The sequence below is a fragment of the Mugil cephalus genome, chromosome 14 (genome assembly GCF_022458985.1).
Source record: "Mugil cephalus isolate CIBA_MC_2020 chromosome 14, CIBA_Mcephalus_1.1, whole genome shotgun sequence".
Taxonomy (NCBI): Eukaryota; Metazoa; Chordata; class Actinopteri; order Mugiliformes; family Mugilidae; genus Mugil; species Mugil cephalus.
Genome location: NC_061783.1, coordinates 23,619,024 through 23,631,898, shown reverse-complemented (window position 1 = coordinate 23,631,898; position 12,875 = coordinate 23,619,024). Strand labels below are relative to the sequence as shown.

Here is a 12,875-nt window from a genome sequence, read left to right as displayed (position 1 = left end):
CCCAGCGTTGCTCAGAAAAAGTAAAATTTTGTTAGGCTGCAGAAATAAAAACCCAATAACATGTTTAAAACTGTTTTAAAACAAAAGGTTTGGAGACCCCGGCTGCTGCAGCCCCTCCTCCACCAGGTCAGTGTTTTATTTCTCTTTTTACTGATTCATTTATTATATCAGGGGACATGTTTTTTAAAACCCAGCTACATTTCCTGAAAAAGCCCCAAATGTGCTTTTTAGAACCAATTTTTAGTTTAAAAGAAAATTTTTTTTTAAACGATTTTTGCCCGTGCTCTGTAGCCCGACTCTGTTTTTGTCTTTAGGTTCTAGTGTGAAAGAAGGGATACATTTAAAATCCCCAAATAACTCTGATTTTCATGTCTCTAGACAATGACAACACAAAAAAAACCATCCTGAGGCGGGAGAGTCTTGGAAAAAAAAGGGTTTCCGGGATCATCTGACTTTTCTCCAAAAACCCCGAATCCATCCATCAGTGAGCGGAGACTAAGACTGGGGACGTAAATGAAAACTAAATCGGAGCCAAAAAAATGTGAAGAAAAGGGAAATTTAAATTTTTGGATGTTAAAGAAGCTTTCCCCCATGCATTTGGTTTTTTCTCCAGTGTGTTTGGTTTTTTTGGTTTGTAAACATTTTAAAGTGGGGACTACGGGGGACGGCCTGTGGTGCGTTCACTGAAAACATTACACCCTCCGGGTCAGATTTTCATTTGGGTTTTCTCATGTCTCTAAACCCCAAAAGGGGTTTTCAGAGCCCTAAAAAAAGTATAAGAGCAGCCCCAATCAGCATCGAAACCAAAAATTTATGGGGCTGGGGTTTTGAAGCCCGTAGCCTCCCCTGTTTTTCAAAACGCTGCAAAGTTTCCTCACATTATTAACATTTTATTCAGGGGAATTCATTTCGTCTAAAACAACTAAAGCTCTATTTTTTAACCCCAAAAGGAGTTCCAAAAAAAAAAGAAAATTTTCTGTGTTTTAAAATTTAAAAAATTTGGGAAAAGGGGAAAAAACTTTCAGCACTGACTTCTGTTTCCTCCCCCACCCAGTCCCTTTGGCTCCCCTGTCATTTTCCCGTTTATGACCTACCGGGTTTGGGCACCATTTTCCCTGATGCCTTTAAAAATAAAAGCAAAAAAAAAATAAAAAAAAACCAAACCCTGAAATACTAATGTTAAACAAATAAAACAAAGAACAAATATTTAAACAGGTTTAAAAAAAAATAACAAATAGCCCCAAACCCAACACACAAAGAGATTTTTTTGTACCACTATGACACATGTCTGTTTTAATTGTTTTTTAAAAGAAATTGCCCTTTTATTCGTCATCTAAAAGAAAAGCTGCTAAACCTTCCCCCCCTTCCAGTGTGTTTTCCCCCCACAGCAAAAGAAATTTGCTTTAAAAGGATATTTTTTTTATTTTTTTGTAAACTTTTTTTTTCCATAATTTAAGGGACCTTCTTTTTTGGGGAAACCTTAAATTTCAGAACACGGGTTTTTAAATTTTTTTTGGGTTGATAATGAAACCCGAAACAGTAAATAATAAAAAAAAATGATTATTGGGCCAATGCAAAAACCCCAAAAAAAGAAAGGGAAAAAGGAAAAATGTTTGCCCCAATTTTTTAACATTTTCATGAAAAATAAAAAAAATTTTAAAAGTGATTCAGAAAAAGGTTTCTCTCTTTTTTAAAATCGGGGTTTTGGCCCAAAACCCAAAAACCGGAAGTAACTGAGCTCATAGCTCATAATTAGTTCATGGGGGATTTAAGACGGGAAGGGGATAGGGGAAAACCCAATGGTCCCCAGGAAGAAAAAAAATAAAAATTTGAGGGGAAAAAAACTTTTTGGAAGAAAAGCAGCAGTAAAACTCAGGGTTTGTTTTTAAATTAAGGGAAAGGGAAAGGGGGCTTTTCCCACACCGGGGAAACAATGTGAAGGGAATAAAGGGAGGGTTACGAACAGAAAACCCACAAAATCGGGGAGGACAACCGGAAAAAAAGGGCCCTCCAATCTGCTAGGGGCGCATAAGACGGGACTTGGAGACGGGGGGGAAGGTCAAAAAAGTTTTGACCTGGTCCGAGTAAAGGAGAATAAGAAAAAAACATTAACATTCAAAAATTTTTGGTCCCAGGGGAGGGGGTCATGCTAACCTGAATAAAACTGAATAAACCGGGTTCTTCCATACATGGATTTTTTTCTTCCATATTCCATGATGATAACCCCGGGAAATTAAAAGGGGCTAGGTAAAAAACAGGGGTTCAGGGAGCATGGGGGCCCAAAACCTGAGTCAGCCTAAACCCCAAACAAAAATGTTTGGGATGAGTTTGGAAAATTAAAACACTAGAAGGAAATAAATGGGGAGACATTGTAGAAGTTTTTCTCATTGAACCCAATTTAATCAGAGAATGAAGGGAATCAAAGTTAAGGGGGTTTCAACCAAAATTTTAAAATTTTTTCCCCCAGGAGTGAAAAATAAAAAAAATTTAAAAGTAGTAGTAGAATCAAACCAGGCATGAGAAATTTTACAAAAGGCTTTTTAATTTTACTTTCCTTTTTTTTTACAGTGTAACTCACGGGTTTTGTCTTCTTGTAGTCATTGTTCTTTGGGTTTTCCCCTTTTTGTTACTTTTATCCTTGTTTACGGGAGGATGAAAACGTTCCCCTCGAAAACAGTTTTGTTATATTAAACCGGGAACCTCATATGCCCACAAAAATTGTTTTTTTAAACCCATTGGGCAGGTCAGGGGTTACCATGGAAAAGGGGGCCCGTGGTTTTTCAATGACGACGAATTTCGCGGGGCCCGGGACACAGAAAAAGAGGGTTTGATTTTTTTTCCTTTTTTTCCGGGTGTAAAAATTTTGCTTTTTTCCGGACAAAACGGAAGCTCCAAACCAGACCTTCCTGAAGTTTTGGGACAGGGTTATTTGTCTTTCTAAGTAAATTTTTTTGGAGACACGTTTTAATTTTAAAAACAGGGGTCCTTCTGTTCTTTCAAAAAAATTCTTTGCATTGGGGGTGAAAGGGGGAGCAGACAAGGACTTTGCCCCGCGAACAGGCTCACATTTAAAATTCTGTAGCTAAATTCCCTTTGCCGAGCACATTGTGAAGACACAAAAAGTTTGTTTTAAAACGTGGGAAGAATTTGGGGTCAAGTGTGAAAGTTTGTGGGGGGGGAAACGAAAAATTTGGAAAGACAAATTTTCAGACTTTTCAGACACTTTCCTTCACTCTAACGAAAAGTCACACACTCTTGACACAAACTTTCCCAAAGCAAACCCCCCCAAATTTGAAAACTAAAAATTTCCCCCCCAAAAAACATAAAGGGGGCCCAGTTTCAAAAACTTATGACCTAAAACATGGTTTTAAATCCCCCAATACAAAAGGCTTGTGTTTTTTTAAAAGTTCCATGGTCTCTGGGAAAAAGAATCCCTGAGCAGTAGAAAATAAACATTTTTTTGGGAAAATTAAACGCACAGAAAAAAATTTTTAAAACAATTAAATCACCTAGAAAAAAGGTAAATGAATGTTGTAAAACGAAAAATAATTTTTTAAAAATTTACAAAAAATTTTCGTTAATTTTTTCCCCCTTGTAAAATGAAAATTTTAGGGGTAGATTGTTTAATTTTATTTTGATTTTAAAAACCCTAAAAAGACACAAAAAAGGGTTTTTAAAACTTTCAAAACACGTCAAAAACTTTTCAAAACTATTTTAATTTTTTTGATTGCAAAAATTTTTACTGTTCTTTTTAAGAAAACAAAAAAGGGTTATTTTATTGTTTTACATTTTTTTAAAACGTTAATTACAAACATTTTACATTTTAAAAATAATAAAATTTTACCCAAAAAGACGGCAAATAACATTGTTATATAAATAAAAATGCTTTAAAGTTACAAAAAAGGGGGCTTTTAAATTAGTTTTTTTAAAATGGCTTTAATTTTTTTTAAAAAAGGCGTGGGCCCTTTTTTTGATTAGCTGTAATATAACAGTATACAAAAAATAACTTGATCTTTTCAAAACATGGGGAACAAAGAAAAATGAGAAAAGCTAAACCCAAAAAACAGCTAAAAAATTTCCCATTCTCCGAAATTTTATTAACGTAGAGGTAGCCATTATTCCCGCAAAAATTAAAAAAATCTAAAAAATTTAAAAATTTATGGTTCGAAAAAAAAAAAAACAAAACGAAAACAAAAACCCAAATTTAAAGGGAATGAAAGAAAAAAGTAAAAAAAAAAAAAAAAAAAAAGAAAAAAAAATTTTTTTTAGTTTAAAAATTTTCAAACAATTTACCCCCAAACCACAACACGATTGAAACTTTTTTGAAACGCCCTGGAATGAATCCATATCTAAAACCCGGGGGCAGCAACCTCAACACTCAAAAAAGCCCCTTTTGGGAAAGGGAAAACCCCCGGGGGGCCCCAAAAACCCCTTTTACATTAAAAAAGGGAAATAAGACTGCAAATATCCCTTTCAACCCTAAAGGTAGGGGCCCCCTATTGTTGCATTTAAGAAATTTAAAAAATGCTACAGAGAAAAGAAATTTCAAAAGCATACAAAAACGGGGGAAAATTTTTTGTGGGTTGGCGAAAAGTTCCCAAAAATAGGGGCTGGACCTGCCGGCCCGGGGGCAGCGGCCCCGTTTTTGGCGAAAATTTTGTGCAACAAAAAATTATTTACATTTTATTTTAATGTTAAAAGATCACCTTTAAATTTAAATTTTTGAAAAATATTTAAAAAAATAACCCCACTAAAAAAAAAAAAACATTTGGGAAATTTAAAAACTCGGGAGCAAATAGTAATTGAGCTGCAATGCACTGTGGGAGGGTTTAGGTTTTTTTTGGTTGATGTATTTCAACCTGAGTGTTTGGTGTGGGATTCAGTGGGCATTTTGGTTTTTTGTGTAAAAATTTTTAATTGGGCTGGGGAGGGACTAGTTGTGCTATTCTGAGGGAGTTTGTTAAAAGTGAAAAAGGGCGAGCCAAAAAAGGAACGAAAGACGCATGTGGCTCCGGAGCGGGGGTTTTCCGCCCCGCTCTTTTACAGTTGACGAAGGGGTGGTGTCCATAAATTGGGAAATATTGTTGTTTGTTTGTGAAGTTGCGTTTCGGGGCTGTAACCCCCCTGAAGGAAGACCCGAAAACATTAGTGGTTAAATTTAAAAAAACAACAGCAAAAAACCGTTTAAAAAAGGGAGGACCGGATAAAGGGTTTCAAGAAATTTCAGCCCTTTTCCCAACACCACAGCATTTACACGGTTTCCCCCCTTTTAAAAGACGGGGGGACACCCTTTCCCTTTTGGGGCAGACAAGCTTGCAAGAGCTCAACATAACACATACAAAGAAAAAAACACACCCAATGGGCTATACATGGGGAAAAAATGAACAACATATTGTTGTTGGGGGAACTAAATTTCTACTGCAGGATAACAAAAAGGGCATTTTTTTTTGTACATTGTGTTTAAATATCCTTTTTTCAACCCCTAAACCCAACCCCTCATTAGTTTTGGGAATTTTTTTACTGAATCAAAAATCAAAAGAAGATAGACCCCCCCGGATACTAATTTCAAGGGACACTGTCCCCAAAATTTTTCCCGCTGAAAATTTTGGGTATTAAAAACTAAGTTACAGGTAGAAATTTAAATTTTTTTTCAGCCCAACTAACCCCAAAAAAGTAAAACCCGTGGCAAAAGATTTATAGCACCAGAGAGGGGGCATCGGTCCCAAATATGTTACTGGACCCTTTTACGGTACTGGCTCTGCTCAATGTTGTTTGCTCTGGGTGCTTTGGGGGAATGTCCAAGACATGTTGTTGGCCCCTTTTTTTAAAAAGGGCAGATAGTTGTAAAAATTTTTAAAACAGACACACATAGCTCAATGTGGGGAAAAAATTACCTTAATAAATTTTTATCCCCCAGTAGCCAAAATTTATAAAAATTTTAAATGTTTTCCTTTTTTTCAATATAATGCATTAAACCCCCTAAAGAAACCCCCTTTGAAACAAAGATGAACAAGGTGTAGGTATAGCATCACCTTTTTCAAAACTTTAAAAAAAATGAAAAGAAATTCTTTGAAGTATAATTTGAGGAAACTGCTGAAATTTGGGCGCATTTTTTTATGCAGGTGGGGAACCCAATAAAATGGGTTTGACAAAGCACATTTTTTAAAAGTGAAAGTTTATTCTGTCAAATTGAAAACCTACTTGTCCCTTTTTTAAACGTGGGAGTGAAAGGGCCTCAAAATCCTAAACATTGCGATCCCCCCGCAAAGGCCCAGGGTCTCTCAGTTTTGGCATGATTTGATGAAAAGGGCAGAAGCGGGGCCCCTCTGCACCTGACTAGGAGGACTAGAAGGGGTGAAAAATTTTGTTTTAAAAAATGTCAGATTTTTAAACTCCCAAAATCCAGATGGGCTCGGAGCAACAAAGCTATGCTTTAAATGAAATTTCTTTGTCCCCCCAAAGCTTGACACAAAGGGAAAAAGGAATAATGTAGTTTTTTTTCAGGCTTCCAACCCTTTCATTCTTCAAACCAAAGAAATGTGGGGACTAGGGAAAACATTTATGAAAGGTTTTAAAAAAGTTAAAAGTGCTGGTTTCCCGCATCACAAGCATGGCTGAAAACTGTTGAATTCAAGTGCCTCACCTTGGTTTTTTAAAAAACAGAAAGACCCTTTTTGTACTGAATGCCCTTTCCCCTGCATCTCAGGGATTTCTCAAAATTGGGGTTTTTTTACTAAGGTTTTTTTCCCAAATGGGAGCGCACTGCTTCAATTTTAAGTTCCGCATGGAAAGGATGGAAATTTTTAACCCCCAAACTATGCCATTAAAAACAACTCCCACCACTTATCGCAGAGAGGGAAAAAAGAAAAAAAAAAAATGAATCAAAAAAAAATTGAATAATGAAAACAAAAATAAATGCTACTGGTTTTGAAAAAGTCGACCCAAACTGTGTTTTTGCGATCTCCCCCCAAAAAACTAAAGAAATCGTTAATTAAACCTTTACAAATTTTTTAGTATTGTTTTGAATTTCATGTTTACACTGACTAGTGTTGAACCAAAAATGAAAAAAGTGAAAAAAACCCTTTAAAAAGGCAGAGTAGGGGCGCTCCCCTTAAATTTTGTGAGAGGGAAGAGGGGAAAATGAAAATATTTGTTTAAGGGAAAAATAATGGTTTAAAAAAACCCAAAATTTCCAAAAACTCAGTTTCATTTATAAAACTTTTTTTCTCTCCTTTTTTCAAAAAAATCCAAAAAGAAAAAATAGGTTTAAAATTTTAGAAGAGGGGTTTTTTTTTCGTTTTTTGTTCCCCTTTTTGCCCGCCTAAACAAAAAATTTTTTCCCCCTTTCTCTCCCCATTTTCAGTCAGTTCACAAAAAAAACGAAAAGACTCACTGTTAATTTCTAAGCTAACGTTAGTGTAAAAAAAAAATTTAAAAAATGGTTTTGGGCTGGGTGACTACTAACACTCAAAGAATTTCTATGATACCCCTGGCAGGAAAACCACGTTTAAGACGCCGCCCGGGCCCTACTTTTTCATTTTAGTTAGCTAACATTTCAAAAATTTACACTAGCGGATTCGTTTTTTTCGACTGGGGTAAAGTAAGGCATGTGGTAAATAAAGCTATTTTACTAAGGTAAAAGTTTGTTTTCTTGCCTTTCTGCCTTTCGTCCTTCCTCCAGCCTCCCCATTAGCTTCTGTTTGCTCCCAAAAATTTTGTGACCCAAAAGGGGAAAAGCTGCGTGGGGGGTTTTTTTGACCCCTTTTTTAGGGTAAGTCAAAGACGGATGTTTATGTCCCAACAAGCCAAAAAGGCATTTTCCTTTTTTTCTTTTTCTTTTCTTCTTCTTTTCTTCTTCTTCTTCGTCTTCTTCTTCTCTTCTTCTTTTTTCTTTTTCTTCCCTTTTTCTCCAATTTTTTTGTCGACAAAACCCAAAAGGGGCCCCTTTATATTGGATTTTTTATTAATTTTATACACACAATAGCCTTTCAGTGTTAAATATTATTTTAAATAAAAAATTTCCCCAGTAATTTATTTATTTTTTTTTTTTTTTTTAAGTTTTAAGTTTTTTTGAATTTACAGTTTTGTTCCAAAAATTTAAAAAAACAGACAAAATATTTTTTAAAATTACGATTTAAAATTTTTGAACAAAATTTTAACAAAAAAATACGTATTTCTACGTATTTTTGTAAAAAAAAGGGAAAAGTAAAGGGTTTTTACAGTTAATTTTTATTTCAATTTTTTATTTTACAAATTTTACATGTAAAATCCCAGCCCATTTTCCCTTGTTGTCCCGATTTTTTTCTGTATTTTTTTAAAAAACATAAATAAAACTTTAAAAATAGACAGTAAAAAATTTTGTTTTTATTATTTTTTTTTTTTTTTTTACGTGTGGGGTTCCTCCGGGGGATTTGGGAAGTGGCCGGGGGGGGGGGACTGACTGGACCCCCCCCCGGATCTGCTTCCCCTGCGACCCCGGAAAAGCAGGAAAAGACGGGTGGGGGGTTTCTGGAGAACAGTCCCCATGAAGCTTTTAAAGTCAGTGGTTTTTTTCCTCTACCGGGAGTGAACAAACATTTTTTTTTACATGGGGTTTTATTTTTTAATTATCCCAAAAAAACGAAGGGGCCACTAGACTCCATGACTACCTCCACCTCCTCCTCCACATCTGCTCCCCCCAGGACTTTTTGCCAAGATCCAGTTTGTGGATTTTTGTTTTAGCCTTAAAAACCACCCCTTCCCAAACCCCCGCTAAACCCTACAAACTGATCCAAACCCATAGGACCCGAGGGGCCACAGCTTCCTGTCTGACAGGAGGCAGCATGGGAGGCTGGGAAAAAGCCTTTCAGTTTAGGATCTGAACATGGCCCATAGGATCCCATGTTAACCCCCCTCCCCCCCCAAAAGCCCCCCGGGAAACCTTCCAGAGGTCAACCCTCGAAAATTTTTACCCAAAATCGTTCCCCCGGGGCCCCCCCCACTACAAGTCTGGGTTTACCAGGTTGACCCGGCACCCACCCAACCCCCTGATCCAAATTTACCACCCGGTGGGTGGACAGATGACACGCAAACCCTTTTTAAACCCAGTTAAAACTGTTTCCCCCAATCATCCCCCCCCCATCTGCCCCCATGGGTTTTTAGTTCTCCTGGGAGATCCCATGGAGTCCCCCGAAAAGTCACCTACAGAACTGGAGACAGCCCAGCTCCTCTTCTAAAAGTTTTTGGGTTTTGAGTCGGCACTATTCCCTGGGATGAAGCCCCCTTCCCACCAGCGTATTCCCCGAGCCCTTTTAAACCCCGTCGTGCCCCGACCCCGATGCCTCCTCCTCCCTTGGGGGGGTTGGGGGTCCCCAGGAAGGTTTGGGCCCCATGTTTAACTCTTTGACCCAACCAGGGCCCGGCCCCCCCCAAAAAAAAGACCTGACCTCCCCCTGCTGATCCAACGCCTTTTCAGGGGGGCGGCCTTGCTTATTTATCCCGACACTCTGGGAGCATGCTTCATGTGTTTCAAACAGTGTGGAAGTAAAGGGACAATTTGAAAAAATTACAAAACTTTTTATGTTATCGACCTCCTCATTTTCAAGGAAAAAGCAAAAATAAATCCCGAAGGGGACTGGTTCAATTTTGGAGTCATGTCAAAGCTCTACATTTTAAAAATATTGGTTTTTATTGTGTTGGGGAGTGGGGAACAGAGTCACTGGGGGGGGTCGAAAAAGTCCATTTTTTGTTTGTTTCTGAGAAATATGAGACAAATAACAAGGTTTTTTAACTGTTTTATTCACAGGGGGAAAAGCCGGTTGCTGCAGCTCCTTTCCCCCACCAAAGGGCAGTTTTTTATTTCTCTGTTTCTGATTTACTTAAATTTTAACAGTGACCCGTTATTTTAAACCAGCTACAGTCCTTTTAAAACGTCACCATGTGCGGGTTTGGGAAACCGAGTTAGCTTAAAGTAATTAAAAATTTTTAAAAAAATTCACAATTTTTAAAAAAAAAACAGGTTTGACGAAGTGATTGTTGATGAATTGAAATTGCCTGCTCTAATTTTAAAATTTTTGATATAATTTATTAATTTAAAATTTAAAATGGTTTTTTTTGTTGTCCCGTTTTTTTTTTTTTTGGTGGGAAACATTTTTGGAGGAAATGGGGTTTTAATAAAAAAAAAACTGATTGGAGGCAGTAAAGATTTTCCCCCGAAGCGTAAGGGGTGTTCCTCCGAAAAAATCTATGAGAAAGATAGAGGTTTTATGTGATTGTGTCTGATGTAAAATTTGGGGTGAAATAAAAGAATATTTCTACCGGAATTTATGAAAAGAAAGTGATGCAGGGAGTTTTTTTTTTCCATTGGGTTTAGTTTTAATCTGTGCCGTGAAACAATTTATTTGGAAAGTGACTTCATTCATCTCTAGATGTTTCTTTGTCAGACACACTGACCTGTGTCTTTAGCTTCTGGTGAATCCTCAGTGAAACAAGAGGAGCTGGAGAGACTTTTTGGTTCTAAAGTCATTTTATTTTCTTCACAGGAACCAAAGAGTCTAAGACGTCTCTGGACAGCGACAAAAGCTTTGACTCTGGTGTTGATGATTCTGCTGGCTCTGATTCTAGTGGCTCTCAGTCTGGAGCCTCTACTTCTTCTACTGTCGCTGCTTCTAGGGCCCCTGTTTCTAGTACCCCTGGTAAGTATCAGTGAGAACATCCTGCAGGTTGTTTTCATGACCTGGAGTTTAAAATGGAAGAAAGAATCATTTCCAGAGAAGAAGCTTAAACATCTGATGACCTCCATGTTTTATTATGACCTGTACTAATCTACTCTGATGTTGACGCCTGCAGACAGTGGCAACGATGAGGCTGAGAACTCCTGAACAGAAATGATCCAGCGAACGTCTGAAGTCTCCAGAAATACTTCATCAGAAACATCAGGTCCATCCATCAGTGAGAAGGAGACTGAGACTAAGAGGAATGTAAATTAAACTAAAGCTTTTTGTAGCTTAGAAAACTGATGAATCAACAGCTGAACATGATTCTATTGATTTCCTGAGTTAATAAGTATTTTTCAATCTTCTTCAATGTGACATTTAGATGAACTTGTTTGAATCAGGAGCGTTTTTTAGAGCGAGCTGGAAGAAATGAAACTAATCCCGGGGTTTAGACTTTAAAGAGTCGAGATTAAACTAGAAAGATTTCTCCATGGTGAACATTTAAAACCTGGTTTATGTTAGATTAGTGATCTGTTTCATGTAGAAGAATCAGGGAGAAACTTTCAAATGAATTTAAAATCAGAAAAGAAAACAGAATTAAAACAAGAAGAAGATTAACAGAAAGTTTAAAGTAGAACTTTATTGGTGCCTTAATCTGGATTATTGAACAGTTTGAACCACGTTTTACAAACAGTCTGAAGTCGATACACTGGCATCATAATTTTATGTTAATCTGATGCATTGTGACCAGACACATCAGGAATGATTGGATGTAAATAGTTGTTACTCTCTAGATTTAAACTCCTTAGCTGTATAAGTGTGACCTGGTACCAGCAACAGAACTTTGCTGTGAACAGATTATTATTTTATTATTTTACTAGTAAATCTCTTCTTCATGTTTTAAAGCTAATCATCATTAAATATGCGCCTGTCTTCAGTGAATTCTATTTTGTAGATGGGATATTAAGCTCTTTTATGTTGAAATGTACTCTGTGTATTATCTCTGTTTTTACATTTTTATCATGAATAATCATTTCCCGCTGAGGAGCACTTTGGTTTTACTTGCTTTAAGTTCTGAGCACGATGTTTTTGGATGGTTTGAGTTCATTGTTTTCCAGCAGATTATTATTAAAGGTTATTTTAATCGGACAAGAACTGATTTTACTGTTTATTCTCTTTTTGTGAATGGCTTTCAGAAATTAATAAAAGTGACTTTGTCAACTTCTGGTTATCTTTTCTCTTATAATCCTGCCCTGACGCGTGGGATCCTTTTACACTTTGCTGCAGATTTAAACTGGTGAAATGAATGATGGTTTATGATCCTGAATAACAAACTCCTCAGTCCCTTAGATATCAGACTAGTTGAGACACTTGTCCTTTGTCCCTTGATCATAGTGCTGCATGTTTTATTACAGACACTGGAACGTGGAACTGAAAACATTGTATTTATCCACTAACACCTCTAATATTTACTTGGATTTATTTGCTTCCATTCATTGTTATTCTTCATCCATTTTTTTGTTAATGAGGGTAAAATGACTCAGCTTTGCTCAGTTTGTGGGATTCCTGCCCCATCCAATCTGTACCGTTCACTTCATTCACTTTAATTCATTCAGTGTTTGGAGAATATCTCTCCTGCCTCTTCTTTGCATCATTTTCTCCTCTGCTTCAGAAACTCTAAACCTCACCTATACCTTTTATCTTTACCACAGTCTACTCTCAACTTTATAGGGAAGTTCTTAGCAAACATCAGGATTTTAAGAACGTTCTTAGAATTTGGCCACTTGGAGCAACTCTTTGCTCCTGTTTGACGTTTTCTAAAATTCCCCAGTGACTTCACAGCTCGCTCCTCAGACATCTGATTATATTATTATTATTTCTTCTTCATTGCTCTCCACTGATAAACACATGGGTTTTTGTCCAGGTCCACAGCACCAGGTAAATACATACACTATTCATATTTATTTTCTTATTTTTTACTTTCTTTTTTGTGTATTTTGGTACTCACATTTTACACTAGTAAAGCTTTTCCTGAGTATTTCCAGTGAGTATTTTAACATTACACCAAGTAGTATTGGTGTAGCTACTGTAATAAATGGTCTGAATATTTAGTCCAGCGCTGTCGTTTAATCCCAAAACGGATCTTCTGTTTACCTTCGTCTTCCTCCGCAGCCTCCACTG

General features: G+C 36.8%; 1 protein-coding gene and 1 long non-coding RNA gene across 4 annotated transcripts in view; one reads left to right on the top strand and one right to left on the bottom strand.

Annotated features, from left to right (window-relative positions):
* The window catches only part of LOC125019927 (H-2 class I histocompatibility antigen, Q10 alpha chain-like), a 175,597-nt gene that overhangs the window by 150,600 nt on the left and 12,122 nt on the right, over nucleotides 1-12,875 (bottom strand). The gene's annotated exons all lie outside the window — the stretch shown is intronic.
* On the top strand, nucleotides 10,390-11,915 carry LOC125019946. The gene is made up of 2 exons (XR_007114150.1): nucleotides 10,390-10,673; nucleotides 10,828-11,915. It is a non-coding gene; the product is annotated as an uncharacterized LOC125019946 (long non-coding RNA).